The sequence below is a fragment of the Coturnix japonica genome, chromosome 4 (assembly GCF_001577835.2).
Source record: "Coturnix japonica isolate 7356 chromosome 4, Coturnix japonica 2.1, whole genome shotgun sequence".
NCBI lineage: Eukaryota > Metazoa > Chordata > Aves > Galliformes > Phasianidae > Coturnix > Coturnix japonica.
The window spans coordinates 74,509,639-74,518,182 of NC_029519.1; the positions used below are offsets into that span (position 1 = coordinate 74,509,639).

The window sequence follows — 8,544 nt, forward strand, 5'->3', positions numbered from 1 at the left end:
AACTACTGCAAGAGAATTAACACAGCATTCAAAAGCTTGAAAAGAATGGGCATCACAGTTGACATTTTACTAACGATAAAGCGGCAGCAAATGCAAATAAAGTGGCTGTCCAAAATGACAAAGTAATTTAATGGCAAAGCTAAGAAGAGGATCTAAGTCTCCTGCTGCACAGCCCAGTGTTTTTATACTGTGTCACATCACATCTTTACCAAGATCTCATCATTTTACCCACTATTCAGTTAACCTCTGGTTTAGCACACCATTGTGATACCACTGAATTTCACAGTAAAATGAATATTCTGCCCTTTCCCAGGCATCTTAAAATTGTTTCTGCCCAGGTACGGCCCACTCCTCCTTTATATTCAATGTACAGAAACAAGTACCAAACACATCTAGAAGAGGTTTGATAGATTACCCCTATAGTTACCTGACTGTAGAGTCAACTTAAAATAAGCATCTCAGAATTTTGCACATGCATTTCGTTTACATACAGAGCAACAAACAGACATTCAATTGTGTATCAGAACAAAGGGACTCAAAATCAACAAATGAACTCAAAAATAACTTTTCAGAAAGCAAACACTATAAAAATTGCCTTTCAGTCATTCCAATACGCATACATTTCAGTTCAGATAAAAAAGAACAAAGAAGGAGCTCTACAACTTGCCCATGTTAATGTAGCCAGGAGTAGATTTATAAATACAATACAGCGGCTTTATATGAACAGCAATAATAGTTTTCATTGAATCTTGGAGGTGATGCTGAAGTCTCAGTGTCTTGTCCAACTTACACTCAGGTAAATCCCTCTGTTTCAGAAAGGCTGCAGGTTTGGTTTTATTTTGGGGATTTTGGTTTGTTTAGTTTTGTTTTTAAACATAGGCACAATCAATTTTTGCATTCTCCATGGAGCCGCTGTAATTCTTAATGTAGCATGGTTTCTGCAAATTGTCATAATATACCAATTATCCAGTTTCAATGACCATAGGCCCTCTATAATTTAAGAAAATAGCTTAGCGTTAAAAAGCAATGAAACTTCACACTTAACCTTCAGACAGAAATCGTAACGTAAGAAATGCTTTAGAAACATTTAAGCAGACTCAAACATGAGGAGAGCCCTGTCAACTCGCATCCAGCCTCGTGTCTTAAAAAACAGGTCCACCTTTTCCTGTTGAGGCCAAACTTTGGATACCAGAGACTACTGTGCATTCAGTGGTCTGCAGTTAAGTCTGGTACATCCTGAGTGTAATCATTCAACACCAATGCAACTTTGCAAGACATATTTCTTCAACAACAACAAAAATAACCAACAAATGCCCAGCCACAAATATATATCAGCTAGCAAGAAGCATGAATATAAACATGTTCTCATTTGTCTTTCAATGCTAATCTCTGTTCCTGATTGTCTGGAAAATACCCTCATGTTTCCCTTGGGTACAGCCCAGCACTGAGCTGCTGCACTGGTTAACAGCAAGCACTGAGATTTCTGGCACATAGACGTGTGGTGCTGGTCTGGAGAAGAAAGGAAAGAATTAAAAGAGAATTAGATTATAGATAATCTGATCAAATATGTAATAAAAAGCAGGAGCTGCAACAAAAAATCAGTCTTGTAATACTGAAGCAACTGATCTGTCTTTCTAATAAATAAAAAAGTGTTCTAAATATGACTAAAAAAAAGACAATGTATTTAGTCCTGTACTTGGGAGGACTTCATTTAACTCTACTCACAAGTCAATCTGTCTGCCCTCCTAACCTGCACTGCTTACACATCAGGCATTTACTCCAGATGATACGTGCTGAGAAGGGAAGATGATTCCAAAATCTATGATCGTTATAAGAACAGAACAGCAGGCTGCTTATGCTACATTACTTTACTCTAATGATGACGTTCCAGAGCTGGGAACAACTACAAATTTAATAGTGTGATTTTGCATGTGTAAAGTTAAGAATTCACCATTAAAGGGCTTTTCACTCCTAATAAATATAGATATCTATATAGACACATGCACACTAAAAAGCATTGAAAGATTGTGTTACATCACTGGAAAAGCCATCATCTCCTTACCTCAGTAGCTGAAAGTTATTGTGCATTAAATATTTGTGCCTATTACATCTATGAGAAATAGAAGCTAACCGAATTTATCTAGGAAGCTTCAGGACAAATGTGTTTCTTCTCCAAGAACCCACAGCACTGAAATATGCTCTGCTACAACAACGGCATGACAGGCAGATGGAAAAATTACTAATGTTTTTCATAACCAGATTCTAAGAGAGACTATGAACAAAGGAGTTCTATAAACACACACATCCTACAGCCTGATTGCAAATCTAAATTACCTCATTATCTCATTGCCTAAGCTTTCTTTCTAGTTCTTCACAGACTTGAAACCTGGTGCTAAGGAGGTGTGGCATAAAAATGGTTTCAAAGCAATTACATCTGAGTATTCTTTTACTGGAATAACTTATAAGATGTATAACACGTCCAGTGAAACACAGACATTTTCCTGGCCCTGACAGAGAGCTTTGTATACCTGCATGTTTACTAAAACATGCAATTGGTAGTGAATAACCTGTGATAATTGCCATGAGTAACCGAAGATAAAATGGTCTGAGCTGTTGGTTTTCAGTACAAACCAAACACCAAATCTTAACAAGCCTATCAGCAATCCACTGCTGTAATTACTTCTTATAATAATGGCACTGAATGTTATTGATTTGATAGCATAGCTACGTTCTGTGATTGAATCAGGTACAGTAGGTCAGAAATAAAACGCTTTGCACCATCACACAACACATGGCCACGCTTCCTTTGTCCTTCTTCTATATCTAAGGATGATAATGTCTTCTTAAAGAAGAAAGTCTGTACAATGGCAAAATAAATTAGCAAATATCAGCCAGGAAAAGATATTCATTTTAAATGAGAAATACACCAACACAGAACAAGGAGAGTTTAATTACTATGAAAGATTTCAAAGGACGTTTCAGACAGAAACACCAACCCATACCAATGAAGAGCTGTTCACGTATGTAAAATGACACAATCTGCCCTTATACCTCATCTTTATCACAACAGAACAAAGCAAAAGGAGCATCTGAGCTGATCTTTCTGCCAGCATCACTCTGGTCTTCCATTTCAATCAGGTGTTTTTGAGGTAGAAAACACCAAAAATACCAATTACTGTCGAGTTACATTTTATCCCACAAATGTAGCATTTCTTCAAGTCCTGTTTTTTACATACCAGCTTTCCATGTCATTTCTGCAACCCTCTACCACAGAAAAAGCAGGACTTATTTGCTTATTTTCAAAGCAGAGAGGCAGTTTGCTTCCTGCTCTTGTGAACTCATAGCAACAAAAAGTGCAAACAGAAAGAGGAGATACACTCCTAGGTTAGACCTTAATAGAGGGCAAGTGAAAGCAGAGACATGAGGGAACGTGTGGTAGTGAGACAACACTGCTGACCACCAACCCATCTGGGAAAGCCTTTGGCAATGAGCTGATACTCAGCATCATGGTACACACACTGACAAACTTTCTGTGCTCAGGGGTTTTGGAAAGGCAGAAAACTGCCTTTTTCGGTGGGAGGATAAACCATGGAAAGCAGAATCAGAGGAGAGAGGCTACACAAGTCCTACAGTAGATTAAAAGACTCCTCAGCACCTTCCTCCGCTCATTAGGGCAGAGCTGACTTTGACAAACGATGCCACAAAGATCAAATGGAGTTCTACCATTTGAATGCCGCTCACTATTCAAATGGGGTAGGTGCTTATAGACAAGTTACACAAGAAACGGAACAGGACAAGCCGTGGAAGACGGCTACCAGTCATGCGGGAACTTGGGTGGGACTGTGTTTTAATTGAACAAAATCACCACGGTTCCACATTTGACCAAACACATCATTATGTCTCTTGTACAGGCAGCAACACACCATTATGTCTCCTATACAGGCAGCAACTGCGGCTGGTGTACCTGGCACAACCATTCGGATATACAGACCTTAATTAGTAGCAGCAGGGTAGGAAATATTTGTCAATAAGAGCAGCGGGGTATGAAATATTTGTATGTAGAAACATACACAAGCAGCATAAAGAACACAATGCAACGTTTGCTGCTCTGACAACATTCACGCGAGCAAGGACAAAGTTTTCTAAAGCTAAACCACCCGCTTATTTACAATCCGGATTAATTGATTTGTAAGGAGGCAAAAAGCCGCCGTGGGTTTCTTGTTTTTAATTCTTTTCCACACAACACGTTCCAGCAGTGCTGGGAAGCGCCGAGCTCCAGCCTGAGGCTTCGGCACAACTTCGCCTCAGGGCACTTCGCCTCCAGGCCGCTCAAAGACCCGAACAAACGGTCCCGGAGGGGCGGAGCAGCACCTGAGCCCGGTTCGAAGCAGCAACGAGCGGTAACGGGACCCTCCCCCTACCGCCGCACCCCCCGCCCCGTTGGCTGCACGGCGCCCACCCGTCGCCCCTCCGCCCTCCGCAGCCCCAGCGGGGTCCCGGCCGCTGAGGGGGAGGGGAGAAGCGGGCGGTTTCCACACTCACCTCCGTCCCTCAGGACTCCGGCTCCGCTCCGCACAGACACCGGCTCCCCCCGGTCACCGAGGAGACGGGCGCCGGGCTGGGCCGCACCGCGCGGCGGCCACTGGCTGCGGGGAGCTGTCAGTCAGCGCGACCGACCTCGGGTTCCCGGACAGAGAAAGGGGAGAGACAATACCCAGCGCTGAAGAACTACATATCCCGGCGTGCACCGCGCGCGGCCGGCTCGCTGCGGCCGTACGGAGCTGGCCGCGCGGGGTATGTCGGGTGTTGTAGTTCTTCCCACTTTCCGAGCCGCCTCGCCTCCAGAGGAGGAGCGCAGTGCGCAGGCGCCCGTTCGAATGGAGCTGAGGCGGGCAGCCCACAACAGAGCGGCCAAAGGGCAGGACAGGTATGGTTTGTACGTTACTGTTACCTTTATGCCTTACAGGAAGCTGTGCCAGCCATATTTATAGATATATATATAAAATAAGCGTTATTTCTTCTCCTCATCCTCACAGAAGATGTTCCCTGTAAAATGACAGATGACAGGCTTGCTACCAGACACACTTATTTTCTATAGAAGTAATTACTCATCCTTTAAAGAGAGTAAAAATTCAGAATATTAAAAATAAAACTGATTTTAAACCTCAGGTGAAGGTACAATACTCATTAAACAAAGCCTGATTCATTAAGTGACTAACAACCCTTCAGAAATCCACAGTTTCAGCTATAAGTTGCCTTACTGCTTTGAAGACAAGGAGTGTGAGACAAAATAATAAGGATTTGTGCTTTTGGAGCTTTAAAAGCTTTAGCTTGCAAGCCTAAGTAGCTTACTGTTAAGTGTAGAGACATCTCTATCTTAACTGACAATGACCGTCTCAATGCTGTGTGTCAGACTTGATTTATATGCAGTTATAGTTTGCTTCATGTTGTCAATTTCATATTAAGTTCAGAGCTAAACCTTCACTAAATAACTTATTTTCTAAATCAGAAAATCTAGTTCTTCTTCAATCAACGGAGTCCAATCCAGAGGATCACTGAAGGTCATGCTCCCCACATTGAGGGCTGCAAAATGAGCACATTACCATCACCCTCTCCCTTGTTTTACTAGTTAATCCAATCTTTTAATGTGCCTTTTTCTTTCTTCTAAATACGGTGTTCACCCCAGTGAGAGATGCTTTTGCTAGTGGGGAAATGGTGAAAATATTTTTACATAAAAACCAAATGATTTGGATGACAGTGTTTCACATTCTAGCACAGTGGTATAAAGAAAGCTGTACAAGGAGGTGTGAAGTAGTAGAGCTAAACAGGGATACTGATCTTGTTAAATCTTGACGGGACGGTAGGGGCTCTATCCTCTCAAATCCTATTTAGACATAAAAGGATTGATTTATATACCATTTACATGGCTTTGTGACTGCGTCCTTATCTAGAACGTTATTTAATTAAACATTATAACATGTATTTCTTTTTCTTTGAAATGGTTTTGGTTGAAATATTCTTGTGTGCACTTAAATGTGTGAATACCACTTGCAGAACGGAAGGTTTACAATGTTAACAGGCTGGAACATCTATGTGGAAACAGGCACAACTGGACCAAGGTACTGACTGAATGTTCCTTTGGACAGCACTGAAATGTAAATGAAACATCCCATATTTTAAGAAGATGTATGTCATTACAGTAGATTGTGCTCTATTCGTTTTTCCAATGAACATCAAATAAACATTTGTTGTACACAAAAATTGAAAACACAATTCATTTCTCATTGAGCTCCAGTTTTCTTCCCTTACTGATGACTAGATATGAGTAAAGTTGGTGTCTTTTTATATATACAACCAAAAACATCTACTTCAAGCAAACATACATCATTCACCTTTGCCAAGCACTGGAGAACCAAGAACTGTTTTGGGTGTTACTGTGGTTATTGGAAGCATACAAACCTCTACGCCAGCATTTCTTGAAGGCAACTGGGAAGCACATACCCTGCATTCCTCAGGTAGTGAGGAACACCATGCTGAGCCAGAATATCATGTAATGGCTGACATTTGTTCTGAACACTGTATGTTTTTGTTAGTATAAGGAAAAGAGATATTTCAGGGAAGCATTCCTTGTGATTTTAAATACTTTGCCAAAAAGTCATCATCTCATACAGCAACACCTTCTGCAAAAAGTGAGCAAGCACTGTACACTAGTGATCTATCAGAACTCTGCTGTATAGTATAGATGTGTCACTTTTATCCCTAAACCCAGGATAAACATGCTTAGAGCTCCTAAATGCTTCCAATGAAAAGGAACCGAAAAGAAAACAAGAGCCTGAGGCACTATTTAATATATCCCCTGATAAAAGACCTTAACTCCAGGAAAAAAATGATGCAGGATGCAGCATTAAGTGAGGAGGAATCCTCTCCTCCCCGTTATTAACCCTGGGATCATTATTAACCCGTCTCCAGTTAGGATGTGACAGAGTCAAATCCAAGGACTTTCCACATATGATCTCTTAATCACCACACTTTGGGGACCAAATGGGGTTGGGGTCCCTTTGAACCAAGTTCACGCTGCCTTCAGGATCCCCGATAGAGATACTGCCCTGCCCATGGTGATCTCCCAAGGTTCAGACAGAAAGGCATGACACGATCAGTAACACTTAGGTCCACCCTGGCTGAGGATTTCTTAGTGCTAAGACTTTCCATGCAGAATTATAGGACTGTGCTCTGGATCTCAAATCTGATTTAAGCCAGGCTGACTTCAACTTTTTCCACTTCATAACTAGACTCTGAATGGCTTTTAAAAGTACAAGACAACACTCATTCTGAGTAAAAATCATTATTATTATTAAAAAGTCATTAAGATATAGCTATTTAAAGTAGAATATTCTTTATGCTTCACCAAAACTTTGGAATCATTTTATATTATCCTGCCAGTTACTACAAATGATCTTTACAAGTTCATGTGGACGAGGTTTTATGTGGCTATAAAGCAGAATGAATTTGATCTAATTATACTGAATAAAAGATGAATTACAGCTAAGTCTGTTGGGCTGATAAATGAGGATCATGGAGAGTTTTTTAAGTAGTTTTAATTAATTTTCAAAATATATTTGCTTTGCAGTTCATAAAAAAATTGATGTTCCTGTAGCTTCCCTCACTGACACAAGCCTAGTTCAAGCTGTGCTAACCACTCCTCTATGTTTAAGTAGAAAATGTTATAGCTTCAATTCTGCACACCAATTCACTTCTTACAACCCACAGCATTGCAGAACTTATCCCTAAGATCACAACATATGATATAATGATAGAATCCAGATTTGGATTATGAACATTTTGAATATTTCAAGACTTACTTGCCAACGCATTTGAAGAAACATATTTTAAGAAAACAGAATTTATATAGTTAAAATAACTTAAAGGCAGTTCCTTTGAAAGATACCTCTCCATGAGCTACTTTCTCTTTCTTTAGAAGAGTGTTTCAATGCTGGATAAGAGATGTGGAATACAAACAGCACCTTTCACTACATAGCAAATATTTTACAAAGACAGCCTTCAGCCGGGATCAAACTAAAATCTAATTTGTAATAATTGGCCAACTGTAGATAACTGGGTGTTGTTCACTACATATAACCAGGCTGTCGCTCAAAGAGATCACTTGAAAGCGTTCATCCTCATTTAAAACACGCTTCAAAAATAGGCTCTAAAACAAAATAACCTGTAGAAGAATTAACTGCCTCTACTAGGCATACAAACCCAAGTATATATGTTTCTTTTTTTGTTAAAACACTAAAAAAGAACAATTCAAAAGTTTAATGATGCAGTCTCAAGCGTGCACACACGGAGGTATGCTACCCATAGAATCAGGGGAAAAAGATTAGCAATCTAGAGACCAGATGGTTGGTATTTACTTGCTGGCATAACACTGCCAAATGTTCTGAAGTTTCTTTTTCAAATTTGCCTTTCACATTACATTATCAGCATAGGAGCTGATCCTTGAAACACATACATACACAGATCGTTACACTTACTCATCCAAGT

General features: G+C 40.3%; 1 protein-coding gene across 3 annotated transcripts in view; it reads right to left on the minus strand.

The window, feature by feature from the left end:
* The window catches only part of RGS12 (regulator of G protein signaling 12), a 74,462-nt gene extending 69,743 nt beyond the window's left edge, over positions 1–4,719 (minus strand). The window contains exon 1 of one of the 3 annotated variants that reach the window (XM_015862670.2): positions 4,543–4,716. The gene's annotated coding sequence lies outside the window, so the exon portion shown is untranslated. Of the gene's footprint in view, positions 1–4,542 lie in introns of all 3 variants that reach the window. The other 2 variants (XM_032444113.1, XM_032444112.1) reach the window with 2 other exon arrangements.
* Positions 4,720–8,544: the final 3,825 nt, after the last annotated feature.